Consider the following 25,858-nt stretch of genomic DNA (forward strand, 5'->3'; position numbering starts at 1 on the left):
TCACGTTGGTTTGTCTGTCTGTCTGTTTGTCTGTCTGTTTTTTGTCAGCAGGATCACTCAAAAACTTGTGAACGGATTTGGCTGAAACTTTGTGGAGTTTGTTGGAAATTACCAAAGGAACAAGTAATACACTTTTGGGGGTGATCCGGATCACAAACTGGAACCAGGATTTAAAAAAAGATTCTTCACCATTGCTAGCCTACAAAATCTAGACGCCCCTAGTGACCGCAAATTGAATTGCGGGAAAGGGCAAATGTTGACATTCAATTTTCTAACTTCACAAAAAGAAGGCAGAAAGACTTAAAATAAAAATTGGGTTTAACATAGGCAAATGTTGTAACAAACAGCTTCCTTGGAGGTTTGCACTCTCTGAGTCCATTTCTAGTTTGCAACTGTATCAGACGTACTGTAAATGGCACTGACGGATTTTCCAAAAGGACAATAAATATTCTATCTAAGAAAGAGAGACTTTCAGGCATCACACACACACACACACACACACACACACACACACACACACACACACACACACACACACACACACACACACACACACACACACACACACACACACACACACTGCCCATAACCCTGTACCACACACTTCCACCCACAGCTTACATGTAGTATATTACCAAGGGCTACTTTCCTTCCTCACCATCCCATGTGCGCGCACACACACACATACCCAAGTGTGATTAAAGCACTTTGATGTGATGCTGAGTGATTTCCTGGGCTGGTAATAGGGAGTGGAATGGCTGCTGCGCTCTCTCTCCCTGAGACTGTGGGGGTGATTTAGGGCCTAGCGGAACACACAACCTCCACGTCTCTGGCGTTATGCAAAGCGAATGAATCATACATGTCGGATGTGTGCTGCTGAATATGAATGGGACTGTCCTCCACCCACATGACAGTCCTGCTTGCCCATTCCCCATTCTCCTCTGGGGCATCAATCTCAGCTTGATTACTTTTTCATAATCAGTGAAGCTGCTCGGCAGTCATCCACTGATGGGCAGTCACTTTGGAAGCCACAGGCCCCTGATGGAGGGTATGGCCGATGCCATGACAGATTGGCCATCATTGTGTCACTCACTTTCACCGTGGCTCTCTTCTTTTTTTTTCATCTCTCCTCTCTAGCTTCTTCTGTCTGCCTTTCACTTGTCCTTGTCGCTTCTGTCTTTGATGTTCTCTCGTTTGTGTCCACTCCTCTTGCTTTCTTTCCTGTTCTTTATACTTGCCCTCTCATCTCCGTGTCCTTGGCTACTTTTTTTTTTTTAACCGACAAACACTCGCTCTAGCTCTCTAGCATTTTACAAGGAGACTCCGTCCCATTCCTGTATGATTGAACAGTGAGGCAGCACATGTGTGGCTCTGAAGTGCTAGCAGCTCTCTAGCATTTTACAAGGAGACTCCGTCCCATTCCTGTTTGATTGAACAGTGAGGCAGCACATGTGGCTCTAAAGTGCCTGTGGGCTGCGTCGCTGTGGGGTGACATATCGTGGAATGTCTCTGATGCCATTGAGCTGACAAGCTTCGCCATCTCTTTTTAAAATGTATGGCACATCTACAATTATAATGACCCCCTATAGAATGCTTAACTCCTGAGCCACATTGAGCCATGTTGTGTTCTACAAGGCTGACAGAGTGGTGTGACTGCTTATCGCGCTACTTACAGTAAGTTATAGCGCCACTTAAGCCCGATTCGGACATGACTTTTATTACCTATGGACCCCTGCTAATTCGGAATACTAACGGACAATGTCTGAGTTCTTAGTCCTGTGCGAATGCGCCAAGTCCGCGCTTTGCGAAGTAATTTCATGTCCCATGTCCATATCCACGCCGTTTGCACCCCCTTATGATGTCTGTGAATTGAGAAAAATTACAGACGTTTGCTTATCCCGTCCGAATGTGCCACGAAAAATCACAGAGGTCCGGGGGTAATTACGGATTACCAGGGCTCCATAGGTAATATTTATCCCGAGTGAATCAGGCTTTACTTACACACACATGTAAAAGTGACTTAAGTTTATAATTTGAAATTGAGTTTAGTAGCAGGATGGCACAGTATTTATTTTACGTATCATGTGATGAGCATTAGTATAGAGTGCTATATTGTATGCTTGATGTGTATAGGACCATGTGTTGATGCATTTTGAGCTTGAGATTTCTAGCTACAAAATGGCAGGGAAGAGAAATTGTCAGTAATGATGAAAGCAATGGGCCATAGATAAAACACATAAAAGCAGATAATTTATGGCATGGGCACACTACAGGTAGGTGACCTGTTTGATGGAAGTAACAGCAAGGTGCTTAGGAACTCTGGTGACGTGCCACACATTTGCTTCAGACTAAACATCAATTTCTATTGAAAAATTGAAGAGTTCAGATGCAAAACCCCTAACTCCATTTCTGCATTTTCTATATTTTTAGATGCGTCCCAGCATCTCTATAAGAGGGTCTGTCTGTCCGTCCGTCCGTCCGTCTGAAACGCATTCGTCTGAAACGCATTCCTTCAATTGTTCCTTACTGTGGCCACAAGGCGGCAAGAGTTGCCATTTTGGACCGGAGCGAATGCGTGCAAGCCAATTGTTCCTCACTGTGGCCACAAGGTGGCAGAGTTGCCATTTTGGACCGGAGCGAATGCGTGCAAGCCAGAACATATTATAACAGGCAAGACGGCTGATGGCATTGTGAGACAACTGAGAGGGGCATTCAATTTTCGCTATTGTTTTGCGTTTGGACAATGGGAGGCAACTTTATTTTGGTTCGTCAGAAACTCGCGGAAATGAACGATTTAGAAGTCGGCAGGCAGTTTTTGACACAGATGTTTGTGCTCGGATAGAGAGGCGTTTGCATTGCATAACGCTCCACGGCATGGAACCGTAGTTAGTTGACAGGCGACCCGCAGCGCATACAGCTCTTCCTCTAAACGTTGACCTGTAACATTTGGTTATAGCTTTTCTCCTTTCAAAACATTTACATTTTCCTTTGTGCGTGGATAGAGGGGCGTTTGCATTGCATAACGCTCCACGACATGCAACTGTAGTTGACAGGCGACCCGCAGCGCAGCTCTTCCTCTAAACGTGGACCTGTAACATACATTTGGTTAGCTTTTTTTCTTTCATAACATTCACATTTTCCTCCGCTTTTCTCCAGTCCACAAACTCGGGTTCAGAGGTCTGTGTGTAGCCTACGAGCCTCCCTTTTAATATTCCCAGCGAGTTTACTTCTGCCTTTTCAGTAGTCAGTTTGCGCTGCGCATTGGAGCATGGTGCTCGAACTACAAGTAGACATCTGGGCCATTTGACATAGGCCTACGGTGTGTTAGCCTACTCGTAACTTACAGAGAGGTTCTTTCGTTGGCGGGCTCGTACCCCACAGGTGCTTTTCGCTGCGCTCAGAGAGAGCACAGGACATAACGCGTCTTTCGTAATTGCTTTGTAGTCGTTTGAATTTGGTAAACTCTGGCACGGGAGCTCACTGCTTTGTGCCTTGACGGTGAAGCTGGTTTTGAAAAAATAAGCGCATAATTCGAGAAGGGTCCAGCTGCAGTAAAACAGTTCCACCCTTAATGCAAGCACGCCCATGGGCGTTCCCGGCATTTGCCGTATTGGCCAATCGTGAAGGGATACTGCATGATGTCATTTTCAAGGCCATTTCCGGATGAAGGCTCCATGTTTTCAAAGATATCCCGTGCAAATTGTTATCTCCCAGAGAAACGTTTCATTGAACATTCCACTGACATAATATTCTCAACAATTTATGTAAGAAAGTGAGATAAATCACACGTTTTCTAATCCCAATAAGTATTTTGCTTCCCGTACCTCGGACATTGTAGCCTACTGTTTAGGACTCGTGTCGCTATGCACACATTTGTCATAACGTCATCAGGTCGCCAAAATGCTTTGATTTCAACACGACAACGTTGACACATTTACAGTAAATACTGTATATTGCCTAAATATATAGGCCTACTGTCAATGCGTTGGCATTACCTTACCTAGCTGTGTGTATCGAGGTCACTGTCAACACTGGTAGGCTATATGATTAAACCACGGATTTTTTAAGGGCTGTGATTAAACATCCTTTCCAGGATATTAACACACCCTGACAAATAATAATAATTATTATATGGTTGTGACGTCATCGGTCGAATGCTCCATTCATTTCAACGGGGCTCCCCAACGTTCGCACGTCTGTTACTTTTCGATAACGGACGGGTTGGTCTATAACAGACCGCTGTCAATGGCAATAAGACTTTTCACTGCTAAAGCGACTTTTCAACAACACTCTAATCAGCTTCTGTGATAGACAACACCTGTTGTCTAGCGGTGTTCCACAACGGCACTGTTTTGTTTTGCGCAGCAACAATCTTAACATTAAATAGGCCTAAAGAAATGTCCCCGCCATGTGTGAATCATTTAAGTATATCCATATAATAAGCGGGTTACCTTTCGGCGAGTCGGTCGCTTTGTGGAATAGCAGCACTTCAGAGAGAAGTGCGCTCCGCGTCGGGGTCTAAAGATTCTCTTTGTCGTGCTGCTATTCCACGGTAGCGACCTTCTCGCCGAACGTTAACCCTTACTTAAAAAAAACCTTTTAGGCGAGGTTGTTCACTTGGTAAGACATGATATAGGCTACTTAGAAAAGTTGTACGATGTACATCAACACATTCCCGACTTTTTGAAGTAGTGTCACCTCACCAGTTATGTGGCCAGCTTGAAAAGAGCAGATATTAATGAAAAAATACATGAAATAGTATTTGAAATAGCAATAGGCTATTTGTTTGTTTTATTGGAGAAAAACGATTTCTTCATTACCATAGGCCTACCATACTCCATGTCTGTCTATGATTTAGGAGTGACCACACCATTGAAGCTTACACTTTATCCAGGAGAGGTTCCAGATTGGCCTGTCTTAATTCAAAGGCCATCAGAAAACAGAGAAAACTTTTCCTATCATCATAACCAGTGTTTGTGCATACATAATCAGGGCCGCTGACAGCTTTGGCTTTGCCCAGGACAAAGTCATCTGAAAGGGCCCCCCACTCAATACATAGACTACATACAATGTAATGAGGACCTATTCCTGGACCCCTCGTCTCACTGGGCCCAGGTCAACGGACCCCTTTGTCCCCCCTGTCAGCTTCCCGGCATGTAGGCCACATACATTGCTGAAAGAAGTGAACGAGACAGGAATGAAATGTGAATTTATTTCTGTTTACTTTTACACTATGAAGTGTGAACGGTCACCTCTCCCTCTCCTCATATTCAGAGTGCATAAAACAGCACTCAACTGTGTGGTCTGTTGATAGCCTGTGTAGTACAGTAGATTAGACTCCATTTTTTGACAAAAATCTATGGAGGGTTAACACAAAGTTTGAAATTGTGTTTGACCAGTCTCCAATGTGCATTTAACTAATAACTAAAAATAAGGCATTGGCATTAAATACAGACTGATACATACTATAAATACACTCACACAGACACCCAAACAGTGTGCAATAATAAGATTAACATACTGATGGACAATAAATACACAAACACAGTGGACACACACACACACACGGCAGGAGAAGTTCATACAGGTGATGTGAAGATGCTGTATACAAGGTGCAATGAGTAAAGTGTAAGTGGCATGGTGAAAGAAGTGTTCATGGAATATTCTCCCATGTCCTTGGTTATTCATGTGGTTTTCTTCAGTACTTTGAGGAGTCTGATGGCTTGTGGAAAGAAGCCGTTTCCCAGTGTGCTTTTGCAGCACCGCATGCTGGGCTAGCGCTTCCCTGATGGTAGTAGGGAGAACAGGTAGGGGTGATCTTATGAGCTTTTCTGCTGTCCTCACCACTCTCTGTACTGCCTTCTAGTCTTCAGCTTGACGGCTGCCATGCCAGACAGAGAGGCTGCTGGTCAGGATGCTCTCAATGACACCCCTGTAGAAGGTGGTGAGTGCCGTTGTGGGGAGGTCGGCTCTTCTCTCATCCTTCGCAGGAAGTGGAGTAGTGTCTGTGCCTTTTTGAGATGGGGGAGCCATGTGGTGCAGTTGGCAGAGGAGGAGCGGCACAGTGGTTGGTGCTGGGTTGATCAGGTTCAGATCCGAAGTTGCTGGTGTCATCAGCCCTCCCTCTGAAAACTGGCTCTGTGCCTGTCAAAAAAAGGCATGTTAATGTTATGAATGACAATTAAGGCAAAAAACAACCACCCCCTATCTACCTACAGAAGGACATGACATGAGCATGTGCATATGCTTGTGCACATGCCCCCCCACACACTGCTACTGTCTTAAAGTTTGGTGCACGTGCATGCATGCACGCCTATTCTCCCCCCTTTGCCTCAAGTCAAGTGTGCATTTTAGAGGTTGTCCTCACCTGCACATGTGTGAAGAGCAGGAAGATTGGAGGTTGAGGATGAAGAGGCAAGGCAGGAGGTTCTCCTTGTGAGCGGCCCTGGTCCTGATGCTGATTGCCCATCACCATGCTGTGGTTCATCAAACCCATTACCGGCATATCAATGCTGAACAGGAACGACTGCTTCCATCTGCACGCATGCACACAAACACAAACACACACACACACACACACACACACACACACGAGAGGGATACATAGAATACACTACATAAAAATCACACCCATCATTTTAATGCAGAACACCAGGCTGAAGAGATACACAGCTTCTGGCCTGTGCAGGGATCACTACAGTGCCAGTGTTTTGTATTATCCTCCATCCACATTTTTTTTCAATAAATAAACACAGCACAGAAAGGAATTACTGTATGAAATACTTATTGGTCTAGTGCAGAACAAAACAGATTCAGTGTTTTACTCACCACTGTGTGCAAGTTTCTGTGTTCAGCTCAGGTGGAAGCCTCCATCACAACATGTTGGTACTGACATTAACCATCCTTCAGAAAACTGCCTCTCTGCCTGTCAGAAATAGCAAAATAATGTTAACACAACAAGGTAGTATCTTAAAGATATCCTTAACCACAGACAGACAGACACACACTGCCACTGCCTTGGTTCTAGGACACACATACGCCCTTTAAGGGTCACATCACATGTAATGGCCGGGTTCTCACTCACTCACTCACTCACTCCTTTTCTCCTACTTTTGCCTCAGACAATGCAGTGAGTTTTTAAAAATTGGCCTTACCTGCACATGTGTGAAGGACAGGAAGGGAGGTTGAGGATGGAGCTGCCAGTCAGGAGGTCCAGAGCTGTCCTGGTCCATCACCATCATGTGGATCATCAACCCCAATCCCAACTTCTTATATCTGCGTGAACACATTCACAAACACACACACACACACACACACAATAGGCGAGATGCAGGTTATATGGCACATTAGGAGGCAGGGGTATTGTTGCACTCTAGATGTTTAGAAATAAGTAGGTGCGTGGACCCAAAAAGTAGAGTTCAATGTGGGAGTACACTAAATAAGACACTGAGGTCAAGTCACTGCTCTCTGATGGCAGCAACCTGAAACATCTGCTCTACTCTGCTCTGAGAAAAATAAACAAATTGACCTTAGTGTCTTATTTAGTGTGTGAACCTGCTCCCACATTGAACTATATGGCACATTTAAAATCAGACCCAATGACAAGTCAAGTCAATGCAACGGACATGAACCGACCATTACGGTACATTAAAATAACAGACTAAACAGTCTTTGGATGATTGAAGAGGCAGGAGAGATGAGGGGCCTCGATCCAGTAGCATTTATTTACTTCCCAATCTGAAACAAGACAGGGCGGACACAATGAGGCACACTGCAAGCAGATTCTTTGGGGTCGAAGCAAACGGCTTTCCCCTTGCCAATCTTCCAGAAGTGAGAGAACACTAAAGCAGCTAGACAAGCTATTGTTTACAGTATAATAGAGAAACCAAGGCACTTAGATCGTATAGTTTACAAAGTTAAAACCAAAAGAAAACACAATGTTTATCACCGAAAATACCACAGGGATCTCTTTCATACATTAACACATACCTGACAGGGCGGACACAATGAAGCACACTGCAAGGGGTCGAAGCGAACGGCATTCCTGCGACACAATAGGCTCGTTAGCACCTGTTAACTTCATAACGATCGCGGACATTAATGGCGCTAATGTACATACTTTGAGCGAAAATTACAACGAAAATATCAACACAAACGTAACAGAATATCTTCCCATCAAAGATCAATAAAATAACAGAGAAATTAAAGTACAGAAACATCATTAAATAGTTTGTAACACGGAGGAAAAAAAACACAGCTTACCCCTTGCCGAAGTGAGGAAGAGTTCCGGGTGCCACACCAATTAACGCCCCATCAGAAACAATAGGTAACGATAAACCCATCCCAAGTAGTATCTACATTGTAGCCCATATATTTTGAGAAGTTCACTAAGAGAAAATATAAAGGTTTATTTTTAGCACTACTACATCAAGTCGGTTTTATTTACAATTTCTTTCCATGCACTGGTCAAGAATTGAAATTACGTTTAACACCAGGTTGAACAAATATGACACCTCCGACTTTCAGTGCTATTCTATACATCTTTGCTTCAAAGAAACACAACTGATAGCTCAGATGATGAAACAGACGTGCACAACGCAGCACAGGAAGAAACTACTGTATGTCTGTCCATAACTTATTACTGTACATTATGACAAATACACACACAACATCTGAAACAAACTTACGAAGGGCAGCCTGTTATCTTGCCTTGAAGCTAAAAATCATTAGCCAAAACCGCTAGTTGGTGGGCCGAGGTAAATGTTCGCCCTCCGACTGAAAGTCAACTCGTAAAGTAACCGTTATGTATATTCATGCATTTTATTCGAAATCTTACCGACAGTTGAGTGATCGCTGCAGCGAAATCCATCCATTCGTTTTAATAAGTCCCGCGCAGCGCTTGTGTTGTCATTCGGCAGCATATCACTTCAGAAACTTGAACAGCCAAAGGGGCGTTACTGTGAGGGCGGTCTAGTAAGGAGGAATGGGCGTAGCGGTATTAGCTGGACAAGACGCAGCTGGACCATATTGCATAATTTACCTAAAGGGTGAACCCATAAGCACATGATTCACCCAAACTGTTATGTATTTATTATTTGTCTGTTTAGATTCTTTCCCACATGCACATGATGCTGAAATGGCGTGATACTAAAGGTTGATACTAATAAATGTCTGGTCATTTGTAATGTAGCCTACTTCATCTATGTGAAATTTGAAATCATATGGTTCTTTTCCAAATCCAAGAATGATAAGCTTATTATAGCCGAAACTGCAAAAAATAAAGCCATGTCTCGCCGTTTTGCTGCCTGCCACATTATTTGGAGTGTCCATGATGACCAATAACCAAAAATTACATCCTCAGGGGGGCGTTGACAGGTTAGGAGGAGGACAGCGGGGCGTTTGGGGAAAAAAAAAGGTTTGAATTGGCATAGAGGGACGCATCTGTTGTCCGCCTGTCGGCCTTGTTTTAGAGTACCCCGTTGTTGGTTTGCTTTACATTTATGTACTTGATAATACATAGTTATATTACATTAAAAAAAAGTATGCAATTTTGATAGCTTTGTATTAAATAAAAATGAATTAAGATTATTTTCTGAAAACACACTTAGGGGGTTTTGCATCTGAACTCTTCAATTTGACCCTGAAGGCCACTATTATCTCATGTTTGAATTTATCTCCTATATTTAAAGTATAATTTTATCTATGACTGTCTTTGAAATTTAGAGATCATGAGCATGAACTAGGCTACATAAAATAGCCTATTACAGATCTGTCACGCCCATTTAAGGCAAGAAGAGGAAATTCTTAATGACATGCTTTTTATTGAAAGGTATGAATTGCATTTGATGACAAGTCTCACTATGGAGGAGTCTCCTGACTTTCTCCTCAGTGTATTAGGCTACTTAGATTTAGGATATTAGAATTAGCAAAATTATTGGAAGTGGATAGAACCATTAGCATCAAGCCACAAGTGATCACAAGTACACTTCCATTGCTAGGCTATAATAATAATAATAACAATAATAATAATAATAATAATAATAACTTGGTTTTATATAGCGCCTTTCAAGTAACCCAAGGTTGCTTTACAAAAGGAGAGTGAGCAGAATGAAATGGAATAGAGAGTGAGCAGAATGGAATGGAATAGAGAGAGAGGAGAGGAGGGCGGGTAGAGGTGGGGTTGGGGCAGGGTGGTTAAGGACCACAGGCTTCAGTGAACAAGTGTGATTTTAGGTGTTTTTGGAATGTAGCCAGTGTGGGGGCTTGACGGACATGGAGAGGTAGACTGTTCCAAAGGGTGGGGGCAGCAACACGGAAGGCTTTGTCACCAAAGGTCCGTAGCCTGCAACGAGGGATGACAAGCGGTATAGTGTACTGTCAAAGGCAGGCAATGCAGAAAAAAATCCTAGGTAGTCTATTCTCATATTTTACCAGGGCTTATATGAGCAACTTCCTGAAATGAGGTGGACTAACACAAACACACACACACACACGCGCGCGCGCACACACACACACACACACACACACACACACACACACACACACACACACACACACACACACACACACACACACACACACACACACACACACACAGAAAGAGGCAGAGAGAGAGAGAGAGAGAGAGAGAGAGAGAGAGAGAGAGAGAGAGAGAGAGAGAGAGAGAGAGAGAGAGAGAGAGACCTGCCCCAGGGTTGAGCTGTCCATAAGGTGTCACAGGAAGCCTCCATCCAGACACCATGCAGTCCCCTCGGGGCCTCCCTTAACACTGTTCCCTCTATGGATGTCTGTGTGCGCCTACCCAGAGTGGTAATTGGCATTGGCTTTGGCATAGGCTTGGCCTACGGGTGTGTATGTGTGTGTGTGTGTGTGTGTGTGTGTGTGTGTGTGTGTGTGTGTGTGTGTGTGTGTGTCTGTGTGTGTGTGTATGTGTGTCTGTGTGTGTGTGTGTGCGTGCATGCGTGTGTGTCTGTGTGTGTGTGTGCGCGCGCAAGCGTGCGTGCGTGTGTGTGTGTGCGTATGATTGGATTCAGCTGTCAAATAGATACAGACACCCACGTAAAGCAAGGTGTAACAGTGACAGTGCTGATGCTGCCGATCCACACATGTCCTGAGGTACCCTCCCAAAAGCCAGATAACCATCTATAACCGGCTGTCATGGCATCTGGCTCCAGCAGGCAGGCAGCTCAAGGTTAGTTGCAGAGACAGCTTTGGTTGACCAGTGTTCAAAGTAGAGTTACTTTATTGAGCCTCATACTGTATATGAAGATGACAGCACACAAGTACTAGAGATTAAACAAAAGAATGAAAACATACTTTTACAAAAAATGCATGTAGGCCTGTATCAAGTTGGCCTACAGTGTATCAAAGTGTGGCAGAGACCGTCCAAGACACTTGCACCCCAGTGAAAATCATTTCCTTTCCCTTTTATCTGAATTGGTCTAACTATCCAACAGTATACAGCCTTGGTCTCCAAATCTGGCCTGGCCACGGCAAACATTCGGCCCGTCATGAGGTCAGAACATATAAAAACATAAATAGGCCCTATGTGTGATTTTCGATCACTAAAACTTCAGTGGATCATATCTTCAAAGCATTCACAGAGAGTTAGATCTTACGATATGCTAACAGTCTCATAACACAGTGGTTCTTAACCTCCTTTCTTAAAGCACCCCCTTACCTGTGCAAAGGACAAAGTGCGCACCCGCAGCCCAAACTTCTACACATGTATACGCACAGAAAAAGCATTGAATTGATTAATTACAATGATTCTAGCTTGAGACACTAATCAATATCTTAATGCCTTTACATGGGGACCAAAACATGTAGCCTATTAATTTGGTTTTGATTTGGCTTAATTATAATTTTTGCAAGACGAGTTTTGGTCACAACCTCAACACAAGCAAAATTCTGTGCACCCCCTGGGACCTCTGGTGCACCCCCAGGGGGTGCCTGCACCCCAGGTTAAGAACCACTGTCATAACAGACATTGACAAGAAGGGAAAATGGAACGCCGAAAATCTGTTCTCTGTCCATCTGTATATTGTTTCTCATTGGATTTGGGCGTCGGTTTGGGCTGCAGCCTCGCTCTACATATTTGGCCCTTGGAGATAAATAGGCCTAATTGGAGACCACTGATATACAGTAATGGATTAAGGGCTCATATACTCAGTAGTGAGTCATACACAGATCCAGATGGCTCGCAAATGCCATGAATCGGGAAGGAAACATGTACATTTAGCTAATGTGACATTACCGAGATATTTTTTGTATTAGTGCTTCATGAGTATAACTCCTTTGTTCAGCTTTAAAGTATGATATTTGTGGGTTTTTTGCATCACAGATCCAAATATGTATAAAAGATAATGTACTGCTGACAATTCTGGGGGACGTGGAGTCTGTGGGTCTATAAGCACATATTATCCGACTACTTGGAAAACGGATGACAGAATATTGGAAACTGCCAAAAAAATTCCAACATTCCAAGGACCTGTATTTTTTGTGGCTTAATTTATGTCTTTATCTGTGTAAGCTAGCACACAGGGGTGTCTCATCTTGTGTTTTAATACCAGTCATAATCTCCAGCTCTCTGTATCTGTAATGCCCGTGTTCCTATTTCCTTCCATCTGTGTAGACATGCACATGCTACCACAACTGACCCCCCCAAACACAGACATCTTACACACACACACACACACACACACACACACACACACACACACACACACACACACACACACACACACACACACACACACACACACACACACACACACACACACACACACACACACACACACACACAGCCATTCCCTCATATCTGTCTGACGCATGCATGCTGAGATGTTATCGGGTCTGAATATCACGTGCCACAGACACGGCATGTTGCCACAGTAACAGTGTTCCCGTCAACAGAGAAATGGTATGCATGACCGCAGAGAGAGGCCACAGAACATGAGAACCCCAGTGTGTGCACATGTGTGAATAAGTGTGTTGAGTAAATGCCTGGCGGTTACGTGTGTTGTTCCTGCATATGCATTATAGGCTTGCCTTGGATTGGATGTTGAAGACGAAGAATAGATGCTGGATATTCTTTCCATATTTTTGACAGCAACATATGGGGCACCTAAGTCACGCCCTCTACTTCCTGGTTCATGGGGCAGGGGGAGTCAGAAAATGATTACTGGGCTTGAAAATGAGTGATTTTTGGATTTGTGGTGCTTAGGTGGAGGTCCAAGGTTTGGATTGGTGTAAAAAAAACCCACTCATTTTCAAGCCCAGTAATTATTTTTTGACTCCCCCTGCCCCATGAACCAGGAAGTAGAGGGCGTGACTTAGGTGCCCCATTGTGATGATGTGAGATTGATTAGATCAGGGATGTCAAACTCAGGCCCGGGGGCCAAATTTGGCCCGCGGAGCCATTTTATTTGGCCCGCGAGACCATTTCAAATGTGTATTGCAGTTGTCCCACATACACCATTAATGTATAGTGTAACACTAAATTTGTTGTGTCACAGGATGTGCAGACACATTTTAACTAACAAAGATGATGGCAAAGAATGTATGTGAATGTATGTGCACTTTTAGTCCATTAAAAAAAAAATGTTGAGTTCGGCCCGCCACTTCGTTCCAGATTTTGTTTTTGACCCTCGGTCAATTTGAGTTTGACACCCCTGGATTAGGTGATCTAAATGCCACGTAATGGTTAAAACACACACACACACACACACACACACACACACACACACACACACACACACACACACACACACACACACACACACACACACACACACACACACACACAGACAGACAGACAGACAGACAGACAGACAGACAGACAGACAGACAGACAGACAGACAGACAGACACACACACATACACACACACACACACACACACACACACACACACACACACACACACACACACACACACACACAGACAGACAGACAGACAGACAGACAGACAGACACACACACACACACACACGTGTGCGCACACACACACACACGTGCACGCGCGCGCACACACACACACACTCCTGCAGGCTTGAAAGACATTGCAAAGGACATTACATGTCACCATCCAGAGTTTAAAATTGACATGAATGAAATCTGAGTTGTAGAAGAACGAGCTAAGGTTCAATGATAGTGTACTTCCTCTTTTGTACCAATTGCTGTACAATTGTAACACTGTGTGTAACTTTAACCTTCTGTTCCCTGTAAATCCTATGTAAATGACTCAATATATATTCTGCCATGCCGTCTGTCTCTGACAAGGGATTGAGGGCTTTAGCATACTATATAATAGAGGGACACTTAGGGGAAGATCGCTTGTCTCTGTGGTTATATTGTTTAATCTCTTATCTGTCATTTCTTTATCCTCTACATCTGTAGCTCAAAATGTAATCATGACATGGCGAGTGGAATATTTTATACAATCTTTTCAGATGTAAGCTTCAGATACTTCTCTGTGCTGTCCTAGCGCTGCTATACTGCTAATTAAGCGAGGCAGAGACAGAAGCTGTCAATCTCACATGGGTTTCATGTGGCTGCAGGATTTTCATTCTGTTTCATTTCACTGAAAACTGGGAGCTTTGTAACACCTTTGTGGATCAGACTGCCATGTTCTGGCTGCAGACTGAAAATAACACTTGGGCAGCCAGATGCCAACTGTGTTCATGTACAAGGGGGACTCTCAGCTGAAACACCTATGGACTGCATGGGAAAACTCAAATTCACCACTGTCCAGGCTCACAGAGATAGGCAGGGCTGGACTGGGACTGGAAAATGGCCCGGGCATTTGGCCCCGAACACACACAGGCCACTTTACTACCGGTATATCTTGACTGTCTGAATCCACTGTCTATATTGACGACGGACCAATGGGTCTCCCCCCTCTAAATTTTGGGCCAATCCCCAGGAAAACAACTATAACAACAACAGTATCGGCCCCTGGGGACTGCCGGCCCACCGGGAAAATGTCCTGTATGCCAGATTAGCAGTCCTGCCCCGGAGATAGGTACACTATACAAATAATCTCTGACTACCTGCCCCAATATGTTCATCTTCATCTAGCCTATATTTTAATGTTGATGCTCTCTTTCGGTTGACTTGGTCGACATCTCACTATGGGGAACACCAGCCTGAGATGAACAGACCGAGGATATGGATCACTGGAACCATGTCATGTGGTCTGATGAAACCAAGCTAAACAAATTTGCTTGACATGGTGTCAAGCATGTGTGGTGGTAACCAAGCAGGATTTTTTTTTTAAGTGTCCCATCTGTAAAATCACGCATGTTAGTGGGACTGACATGATTTGTGGCTGCATGAGTGCTGTCAATATTGGAAAGCTGAATTTCACCTAAAGAAACATTCAAGTGAACATGCACTGTGACAACTGAAGCAGATCATGATACTCTCTATAGGATTTCACTCAAATCTCACACACATCTCTTTTAGCCTGGTGCAGACTCAAAATGTAAAAGCTCAATGTAAGGCAAAGATGTAACGCACACTGATTACCTCCCTTATTATCCCTTTCAATTTTGTGACGATTCGGGCCAACACGACCCCTTCTCTACAGGATTTTAACCTGGGGTGTACTCACTTTTGGGGTTATATGTTCAAACATTAATGGCCGTATTTTTTTTTTTTGAATGAACAATAAATTGAAGCTGTTATACTGTATGTGTTGTACTGTACACAGGTAACTATTCATTGTGTCAAAGGGAAATGTCTTTACACGTAATGCTGTCCTATAAAAAGATATACTTACAAATCTGCAAAAATGTGAGGGGTGCACTCACTTCTGTAACACACTGTGTCTGATCTGGGGGAAATGTAAAAGTTCAATGTAAGGCAAGGATGAAACGCATATAACATGTCCATGATACACAATTAAATTCCTCCCTCTCTATGTCAAATGTACAAAACTAACAGGACTGGACTGGTTATCTGGCATAAAAGGCATTTGTAGGATGCTTTTGGTTTTTGTCATTTGTTTGTTTCAACAACACACATGTGGTTTACAGGCCGACCAGAATGGAGCCGGTGCCTGTGCCCACACCAGTTATGTTCAGCACTGAAGTGCTTTTCTGCGAACCACCTGTGTTCACACCGGGAACTTTTTCCGCATGTGACTGTATTACCCGGATGAACCTGCTGACGGCCACATTGTCGATCGCAACGTGAACCAACTTTCTGGTTCCGAACACTAAGACCTGTGGCGAGATCTCGACTGCCTGTTCTCATTTAGGTGCGGGAATAGGCACTTTCTCAAAAGTGGACTGAGTCCATCATAAGGGGTGAGGGGCTGGTCTATGACAAAAATGCCCGGGCCGGTTTGTGGTCCCAGAGTCCAGCCCTAAGTACTAATAATAACAAAGACATGCAATCTGCCTGGGACAAAAATATGAATTGCCTCCATGTTTTTTTTTCTTTGCTGTGATTACAGCTGTAGTGACAGTTCTCTACAGGAAAAGAAAACGTAATAAGGCACAACCTACTGGAATGTTTTGTCACTGTGGTACTAACATTCCAAGGGTTAAGATGACAAGAAGATTATAATTAAAGCAAAAACAAGCCAAAATAAGATGGCATAATATTTTCTTACATGCTTTTAAAAAATTAAGTAGGCTACACTAAATAACCTTGCTCTTAAGAATTTACAAGGTTTCGATTTACATGCCATGGCAGTCAAGGAAATTAGCCTCTTAATAATTAGGCCAAAAGACTGCTTTACTATTGCATTTACTATTTTGTATTCATCTGGGAACCAAAACAAAACACCCTCTCTCAAAACACCCCTTTCTCAAAACATCTCTCTCTCTCTCTCTCTCTCTCTCTCTCTCTCTCTCTCTCTCTCTCTCTCTCTCTCTCTCTCTCTCTCTCTCTCTCTCATGAGGCCCTCTTGACCCATTTAATCCTAAGTCCTGACCTGTCTGTGCTTACGGTCAGCTACACATGTAATTCTGATGTCTTTTGATCATTCATGAGAATTCATAGTGTGCAGTACAAGATACACACAATCACGTGGTACACACGCACACATGCAAGCACACATGCAAACACACACACACACACACACACACACACACACACACACACACACACACACACACACACACACACACACACACACACACACACACACACACACACACACACACACACCTCCGGCTCCTTGATTTGGTTCGCAGAGAGTTCAGCTCAGCCCCTCAGATAGCCTTGGGGCTCCTGGCTGCATTCGCTGGTGATCAACAAACAACCCAGGACTTCCTGTGATCAATTGCTTTTGTGGATTGGCCTTGATGAAAGAGGATGTGACACAGGAAGTGACTCTTGCTTGCACCTTTGAATGTAAATACTACGTATGAATGTAGTTGTTCTTTTATGATTTTATCCTGTATTTTTTATACTTGTCTCTTTATTTACACCATTTCATACTTGATTTGAACTGTCAAACAAAGAAACCCCATAACTATTTGTCAGTACCTGTAAGTGCCTGTTGGATATACCCTATCATATTTTTGGTATGGTGGTCAGTCAGCTGGCTTCCTTTCTCCTCCGTGTGTGTATGCGTTTTGCCTCCTCCTCCTCACTATGTTTTGCGAGTTTGATTGCGCCTTGTGTTTTGATGGAGGCAGAGTGAACTCATGCATGGAAATGTTAATAGAAACAATTGTGCGGACCGTCTGTGTATGGTCCGCCTGCTCAAAACATTTTTGGGAGATAATGGTGCAGTAGACTAGCTGTCTTCCTCTCCTGTCTCCAGTGTGTGTGTGTGTGTTGTTTGAGAGTTCCACTGGCGCACGAACATGCAGACTCGTATGGAAGTTGCGCATGTAAATGTTCAGTTTTAATCATAATTTTGTTTCAACATCATACTGCCATGCAAAGAAGCCAATTTCTCTCGTTCATCATGTCCAAAATGGGTTGCTTTGGTCCCTAGTTGATTTAAATGAATACTGCTACTTTTCAAAAAGCAGTGTCGCCAAACCCCCAAGATAAAACAAACAAAAAAAACCCATCAAGAACCTATCAAAAGCTGTGGTTAGTGCCTCGCATATAGCAGCTGACTGACTGAAAGAGATGCTTTACATGTCATGGGTGTTGCAAATATGCCTATAAAATAAGGCATTGTTTTTTTTCACTATCGTTTCTAAATCTCTCCCAATACGCACTAATCGTTACCTGTTATTAATGCAGTGTCTTTGTAGGCTATTTGCACTGAAGTAACACCCCCCCCCCCAAAAAAAAAACAACAACAACAAACAAAACAAAACAAAAAAACCTACCAAACAAAAACAAAAACAAAAAAATATATATGTATATGTCTAAATTAAAAGTTTTGAAGTGTGCTCGTGTAGGCCTATTTAGGGGGTTATTGGAGTAGAGAGCAAAATGAAGTCCACTTTTGGAGGGAAAAGATCCCCCCCCACCACAAAGCTGGCTACGGCCCTGAGATTTCCGTCCTCCACTTGTGCTTGTGGCCTCACATTTTGCTGAAACCCCGTCTCGGAGAAAACAATAAAGTGTCCCCTCTGTCAGCCAAGCCAAAGCAATTTTTTGGGGACTGTTCTTCATTCACCATACCAATTGCAAACGAGGAAATTACATTATATTTGTGTTTTTGCAAGATATTGAATTAATTTTCTGTCGTCAGTGATGTCATAATGAGGTCACAAACAGGCAAGTGAGCAAGGGAAGACAGAAGTCAGCATATTGGAATCCACCCTGTGTGACCTTGCAACATTGGGATCTGATTGCTGGAAACAGGGGCGCGTTTCTCAAAAGCGTAGTTGTTTGACAGTTAGCAACTTGGCTAGTTGATAATTGGAAATTGCAGTGCAAACAACAAAGTGGCTAACATAGTTAGCAACCATGGTTTTGAGAAATACATCCGTGGAGAGAAATAAAATTCAGCAGATGCCCTAAGTGCCAACAACCTGGCTGGCCTGAAAAGTCAGACTTACGTAATTTGGGGTCTGGGGGCAGTTTATTGATATGCCTGTGGAATCACTGGTTCATTGAGCTAAGACGCCATACCATTGTGCCGGTCACCCAGGTTTGATTCCGAACTGAGGTCCTTTGTCAAACCCAACCCCCCCAACACACACACACACACACACACACACACACACACACACACACACACACACACACACACACACACACACACACACACACACACACACACACACACACACACACACACACACACACACACACACACACACACACACACACACACACACACACACACGTTTCCTGTCGCACTCTCACACTGTCCTAGCCTAATTAAAGCCATAAAAAAGCCAAAAAATATATGGGTGGGAGACTTAACATTGGTTAAAAACCTACAAAACTGTTAATTTTCCTTTAAAAAACATATGTCAATGAAAGAAGATGTGGTACATTATGTTTCATATTAGTCTTAGATGAGAAGAAACATTTTTGTTAAGATTTTTGTAAAGGTTTACAGTATATGTCAAATATCCTGCGGTGTGACTGTAACATTAATGAAACCTGGAATATAATATATATATAAATTAACCAACAACATTTTGAGTAATGTATGAAGCATTTGGCATGATTGCATAAATATTAACTTTATATTAAGATATGTGAATGTGAAAAAAACTCAAGACAGTAATATTAACTACAAGTTCAATTTCGTAACACAAATTGCGTCCTGTGGGGTTACATGTATGTCAATGTTTGTGAATGGGCAGCTGCAAGGCCAACTACAAGGGTCTTAAAGACTGGCTCCTAACCAGTCAGTACCTCAGTTATTGGAGAGTGCTGTGGAAGTTTAAGGTGACTCTTAACCTCTTAATATGTCTTCATATTGCAATCTTTCTGTCACGCAATGCTTAGGTTCATTTTATGGTGTCCTGTGGTGTGACTGCTCTTATAGGAGGAAAAAAAGTTTTTTTTTTTATAAATGAAAACACATATTAAGATTAAACACAATATCATTATCAAGTTAGAATGAGCTCAGATGTCAGTCATGTATACAAAAGGATTCAAATGGCCATAATGCAGTGAATTCCCTGTGGTGTGACATGCCTATGCAATGTGTTGATACAAGACACATTTTCCCAAAAATGGCAAAAATAAGGTGAAATTCCACAGACCACTAAGTGCTTTATTTTTTTCTATTTTTTTCCAATTTTTATCCATAATTTTTTTCAGGAATTTGAAAAACTTCTTTTTTTTTGCGTTACGCCCTTAAACGTCAACCACCCCTATTTAAAAGTAAGACGCCGTACCATTTTTCCGGTGACCCAGGTTTGATTCCAATCTTGATTTGGTGACCCAGGTTTGATTCCTCTCTCTCTCTCCCACTCGTTTTCTGCCACACTCTCTCACTGTCCTAGCCTAATTAAAGGCATAAAAAGGCCAAAAAAATATCTTTTAAAAAAGCCTTCTTTGCTCTGGTATACCTACCAATGTGCAGCCATGCCATCTTTGCGCTACACTACACCTGCTCAAATAAGTCACGACAAAAATAACAATAAAAAACACAGCACAAATAGAGTATTGTGATTGGTCCGAGCAAGTCAGTAGCAACTCGTGCCGCTACACCAAGCCGCCCAGCCAAACACATTTTCTGTTGTTAGGGTGTCCAGACAAATTCAGGGTGAAATAGCATATGAATCAGGCATTTGAGAATGCTGTGCCCTTTCCGTGTGTGAAGTTTCAGGGAAATTGAAATGCTAGCAGCAGTCATAATAATTAACAGCTCCAGCTTGAAACGTTCTCCCGACACACTCTTGGTGAACTTGAGATACTGCACTGAAGGCCGAACTACTCAAGTACACACAATGGCAGCTTATTTAATGCTTATATCCTCAGCAGCAGGCTATTTCCAGGAAAGTAATTGTGAATTGCACTCATGTTCTCAGGGTAGGAATCACCTGGAGGCACCCATCTTCTCGTAACGTCTCCCAAACACTATAATGCTTTATAATGGAGCAGCAGGATAGGTGTTTGTGACAAGCCTCTTCATCTAAGTTAATGGGCAGGAGTGGGTACCTATTATTTAGTGTAATTCACACAAGCATCTGAGGCTGTAATGCAAATGGGTGAGTGTGTTTCTTGATACATCTTAAGGTATGCGTGTGTGTATGCATGCCTGTGTGTGTGTGCGTGTGTGCATGCGTGTGTGTGTGTGTGTGTGTGTGCGCGCGTGTATTTGTCTGTCAAATTGTGACAAAAAGTGATATATATGTGTATGTTTATAGTTGATATGTGTGTGTGGCTGTGTACACTGAAGATCCAGTCTTTGCAGATTTGAGTCATTTTCACTTTCCACAATCTAGAGATCTTCCTTTGGGGATGAGGGAGGAGGTTATAGGCTGAGGGAGATTATAACTTAGACTCATAAATAGACACAAATCAGCGTGCTTGGAATCACATTTTGTCGACAGCTTTTGTGAAATGCCACCCTGGCCTGTGCTCCAATGGATAGGTGTTTCCATGTGTTTTAGCAAAGTGAAGTCATTGAATGAATGAATGAATGAATGAATGAATGAATGAATGAATGAATGAATGAATGAATGAATGAATGAATGAATGAATGAATGAATGAATGAATGAATGAATGAATGAATGAATGAATGAATGAAAGCAATTTTCAGTCCCAATAGCCCAGGTTCGTTCCTCAGTGCTCCATTGCACCATACAACTCACTGAAAGAAACATGGTGGGCTTTCACAAACAAATCACATAAAACTTGAACACAGCACAATAAATTGGATTGTTTTTTTCTCTGCCCACCCCGTAAAATGTTGTTAGACTGGGTTGGGGGTGGCAGCCATTAGAAGCTTGCTATTCACTGCAAACAGAGGCGCATCTTAGCTCCAGGTTCGGCAGGCAGCCGCTTGGGGCCCCCAAGCCCCTGGATGGGGAATGACAGCTTACACTTTACTACAGTGGTGGCAAATTTCTTTCAAACATTAACATTCCGCTTGGGGCCCCAGCTGAACGTAGATTTGCCTCGTCTGTCTGCAAAGCTTAATTGTCTTTGATGTTTATGAAGAGTGAAAGAGGGACAGAGTGAAAGAAAGGTGGAAGATAAAGAGAGCCGAAGACTAAAAGGGGGAGGAGAGCGTGAGGTCAGGAGAGCCAGGCTCTTCTTATGTTTTAATCAGTGGCTGCTTCTTTAATGAGGCCCTGTGTCAGCTGAAAGACATGCCTTTGCTGACTACCTCAATCCCCCGGCACCCCCACCCCCTTTTTTTGCACGTGCCCATTTCCAAATTATTTATAGGCCCAGATCGATACGGATGGCTGATGCCATGGCCAACCGCATGTAAAGAAAGCCACACTGCCGTTGTTCTTGTATTTTTTACAGTGTTGTTGTTTTTAAGGGCAGTGCTGTTGTTTTCGGTGTGTGCTGGGGCGTGTGTGTGCACATGGATGTGCAGGCTATGGATGTTTGTCCAAAAGGGTGTCCAATTTTAGAGCATTCTTTAGATGTATTGAGACATAAGGTGGAGCAATTCTGGGGTCCGTTTCTCGATTCTTGTCGTTGCTAACCGTCTTAAGACCGTCTTAAGACCGTCTTACCATTCCCTTGTATTCAGTGGTAAGCGTCGCTGTCGAGAGAGAGTTGAGTCGCTCTTACGAAGGACGTTGCTACCGTCGTTAGCAAAGACGCTTTCGAGATACGGACCCCAGGAGTCTAGATGGGCCACAACGATATTTATTTACTTACATCAAACATGGCTGTTCTTATACAGTATTCCTGACATCTGTTGTCAGAAGGGTGTAGTGAGAACTTTACTGTGATCAAACCAGAAAGAAAATGCTTTTATTTTTTCATTCTTTTCAGAAGAAATATGCCTGTCTTTATTTCTGCATTTAAAAGCAGCCTAATATATTTTTAAAAGGAAAAAAATATCCTCCCACAGGGAAAGCCGTTCTTTTATTCAGAGGCCACTTAATACTTGACACTTTATTCCACACAGGATTTGATCACTGCACCTCAAAGATATGAATACTATTGCTGTAGAGAACCGAGACAACTGTCACCACTACAGCAAGAGTTGAGCAGGCACCATGACAGAACCATTTTTCTCCTCCTCATCTCTTCAATTATTACACTATTATGCAGGCAAGTAGGCTAAGACAGGCTGTGTGTGTGTGTGTGTGTGTGTGTGTGTGTGTGTGTGTGTGTGTGTGTGTGTGTGTGTGTGTGTGTGTGTGTGTGTGTGTGTGTGTGTGTGTGTGTGTGAGGAGAGAGAGAGAGAGAGAGAGAGAGAGAGAGAGAGAGAGAGAGAGAGAGAGAGAGAGAGAGAGAGAGAGAGAGTAATAAATAGGCCTAATTAATTATCAAAGCAAGACATCAGGGATACTGGTTGTTGCATCTTTAGAGACAACATGCAACTTAGTTTACACACAGTCACATTTATCACCACAAACAATTTCACAGGCACACGCACGCGCACACACACACACACACACACACACACACACACACACACTTGTCTTTGTTGTGCACGAACAGCACAGTAACAGACAGATGGAGACTTTATTTTGCTCACTTTAATTATTTATTTCCTTACCCAATTAAGTGAAACACAGGCTCAGGTTACCCACATGAGTAATTTGGTTATCATTTAAAATGAGGAATAAGTAAATGGGGGGAATGATTAAAGTGTAAATGGGTGGGGGAAAAAAGCTATTTCAGGCCCAAATCCAAATGCAAAACGCAAAAAAAGTAATGAAAGTTAAAAAAGTGATGGAAGGGATAGACAGGCTCTTACAGTACGGGTGCTGCAATTGAAAGCGTAATTACAGTAAGACGCATCTGTGTTATACACAAATGTCAATACCGATTTAGCCCAGGGCCATAACGTTTGGGTAGAGGAACACATTGTTTCCCAACCAACAGCTGTATTATAATAGACTTCATCACTAGCTGATAGCAGTCACAATAAAGAAGATCTTCAAAACATGAGTCTATGAAATACAGACAATATAATCATTACAGATAGCAAGCTGCACTTTAACACAGCAAGAGATTCTTCTCCTTTGCCAGAGTTCCTCCTATGAAGCAGCATATTTTCCTATGGCGGTTATTGCTTCGTGCTATATTCAGGCGTGAAGAAATGGTAGCTGGCTGATGGACCTGTCCAACACGGTGACATGATGATGTTTGGACAGACCAACCTGACATCTGGACAGAGCAACAGTGGAAGAGAGGCCCATGGAGAGTGACTGTCAGCCAAATGGTGTGATGATGAGGCTGGTTTAATGGCAGGTGTATTTGTCTTGACTCTGCCTGAGGTAAAACGACTACCCCTTGGGGAAAACGTTGATGAGGGACTGTGTGAGACTGTGATTGGTAGGGATTATCCTGACTCTAAGCCTCGGGGCACAGCTATGCAGTCCCTTTGAGAATGGTTCAACCCTACCTTACACCCCATGCCTGTGTTGGTTAAAAATGCCACAGCCTTGCATTGGGTGTGATAGGCTATGTGTTTTTCTAACTGTGGACTATACAATACATATATCCATCAGAACAACTTAATGCTCACACAGTTGCCAGGGGATGACCCAGTGCAGAACCGTTTATTGTTGTTTACACCGGTATTTCACCTCCATAGTTATCCACCAGAAAGAAAAACCCATCATATAACATTTACCTCAGGATTTCTTTATTGCAGAGATATTAACTAGGCTACACATTAACATGTTCAAGTAGCAGGTTTCTCACTTGACCATCGGAAGAAGCACCAGTACATCTAGGCTATACGTTAACTGGGGTCAATGCTATGACATCCGGATATTACATGTGAACTTGGCTAATCTCAGCATCAAACAATTATGTGAAAGTAGGTCTTTAAAATGTTACATTTATGAAATTGTGTAATCCCTTGTGGATGTCAGAAGAGGTGTTTAGTGTACCTGTGACCCCTTCTTAGTTCAAATGAATGAAGTTTTTCATTTTTCTTTATCCAAGTGATGCAATGGCAAAGTTCCTGGATATTTACTCACACCCTTGAGGTGGCTATTAAACAGTGGCCAACCTTCTAGCACAGTGATTACTGGACACACACACATGAACGCATGCATACACACGCACAGCGCACGTACACAGCACACGCGCACGTACACAGCACACGCGCCCGCACATGTACACGCACACGCACATGTACATGCGCACGCACATGTACAGGCGCATGGACCAACAGTCATTCCACAGAGTTTTCATCATTAAAACATCTCTAGAGGATTGAGGCATGGACTGGATGGTTTTTTTTCCCAGTCTGCCTTAGTGTAGCTACTTGGTCTTGGTGGTCTAATGATGCCATCACTTACAGGAGTCCAGGTTGATCAGTATGCAATATGCATGCACTATGCACACGCATTTATGCGCCTGTACAGTGTGCTATTAGATACATACAGTCCACAAACACACATGTACCATGCAATTCAGGACTTTTCATCTAACTAGGAGCCTAAGACCACTTGTCATGGATCCCTGTCCCTTTTCAATCTGACAGGCCTGCCCTCTCATACCCTCTCTCTAAGTCAGGGATGTCACGCTCAAATTGACTGAGGGCCAAAAACAAAATCTGGAACGAAGTAGCAGGCTGAACTCAATATTTCTTTTATAAAATGGACTTCAATTGTGCGTCCACGCGCTTAATACTCATAGTAACACTTCACACACGCACTTTCCCATCACATGGTAGTTCAAATGTTTTGCACAGATTGTGCTGCATGTGAGTGTGAGCTCTCGACTCATATTCCTGTGACAATCCAAATGTCATGCTCAACTTCAAATGATCTCGTGGGCCAAATAAAATGACTCCGCGGGCCAAATTTGGCCCAGG

General features: G+C 43.1%; 1 long non-coding RNA gene across 2 annotated transcripts; it reads right to left on the bottom strand.

The window, feature by feature from the left end:
• Window positions 1-4,759: 4,759 nt before the first annotated feature.
• On the bottom strand, window positions 4,760-8,949 carry LOC134466507 (uncharacterized). 2 transcript variants are annotated; one of them, XR_010038318.1, is made up of 5 exons: window positions 7,990-8,949; window positions 7,155-7,275; window positions 6,829-6,925; window positions 6,368-6,536; window positions 4,760-6,144 (listed from the first exon to the last, which is right to left on the bottom strand). It is a non-coding gene; the product is annotated as an uncharacterized LOC134466507 (long non-coding RNA). The 2 variants fall into 2 exon arrangements; XR_010038317.1 differs by having other exon boundaries at window positions 7,155-8,944.
• Between the last annotated feature and the right edge of the window lie 16,909 nt (window positions 8,950-25,858).

Source organism: Engraulis encrasicolus, chromosome 16 (genome assembly GCF_034702125.1).
Source record: "Engraulis encrasicolus isolate BLACKSEA-1 chromosome 16, IST_EnEncr_1.0, whole genome shotgun sequence".
NCBI lineage: Eukaryota > Metazoa > Chordata > Actinopteri > Clupeiformes > Engraulidae > Engraulis > Engraulis encrasicolus.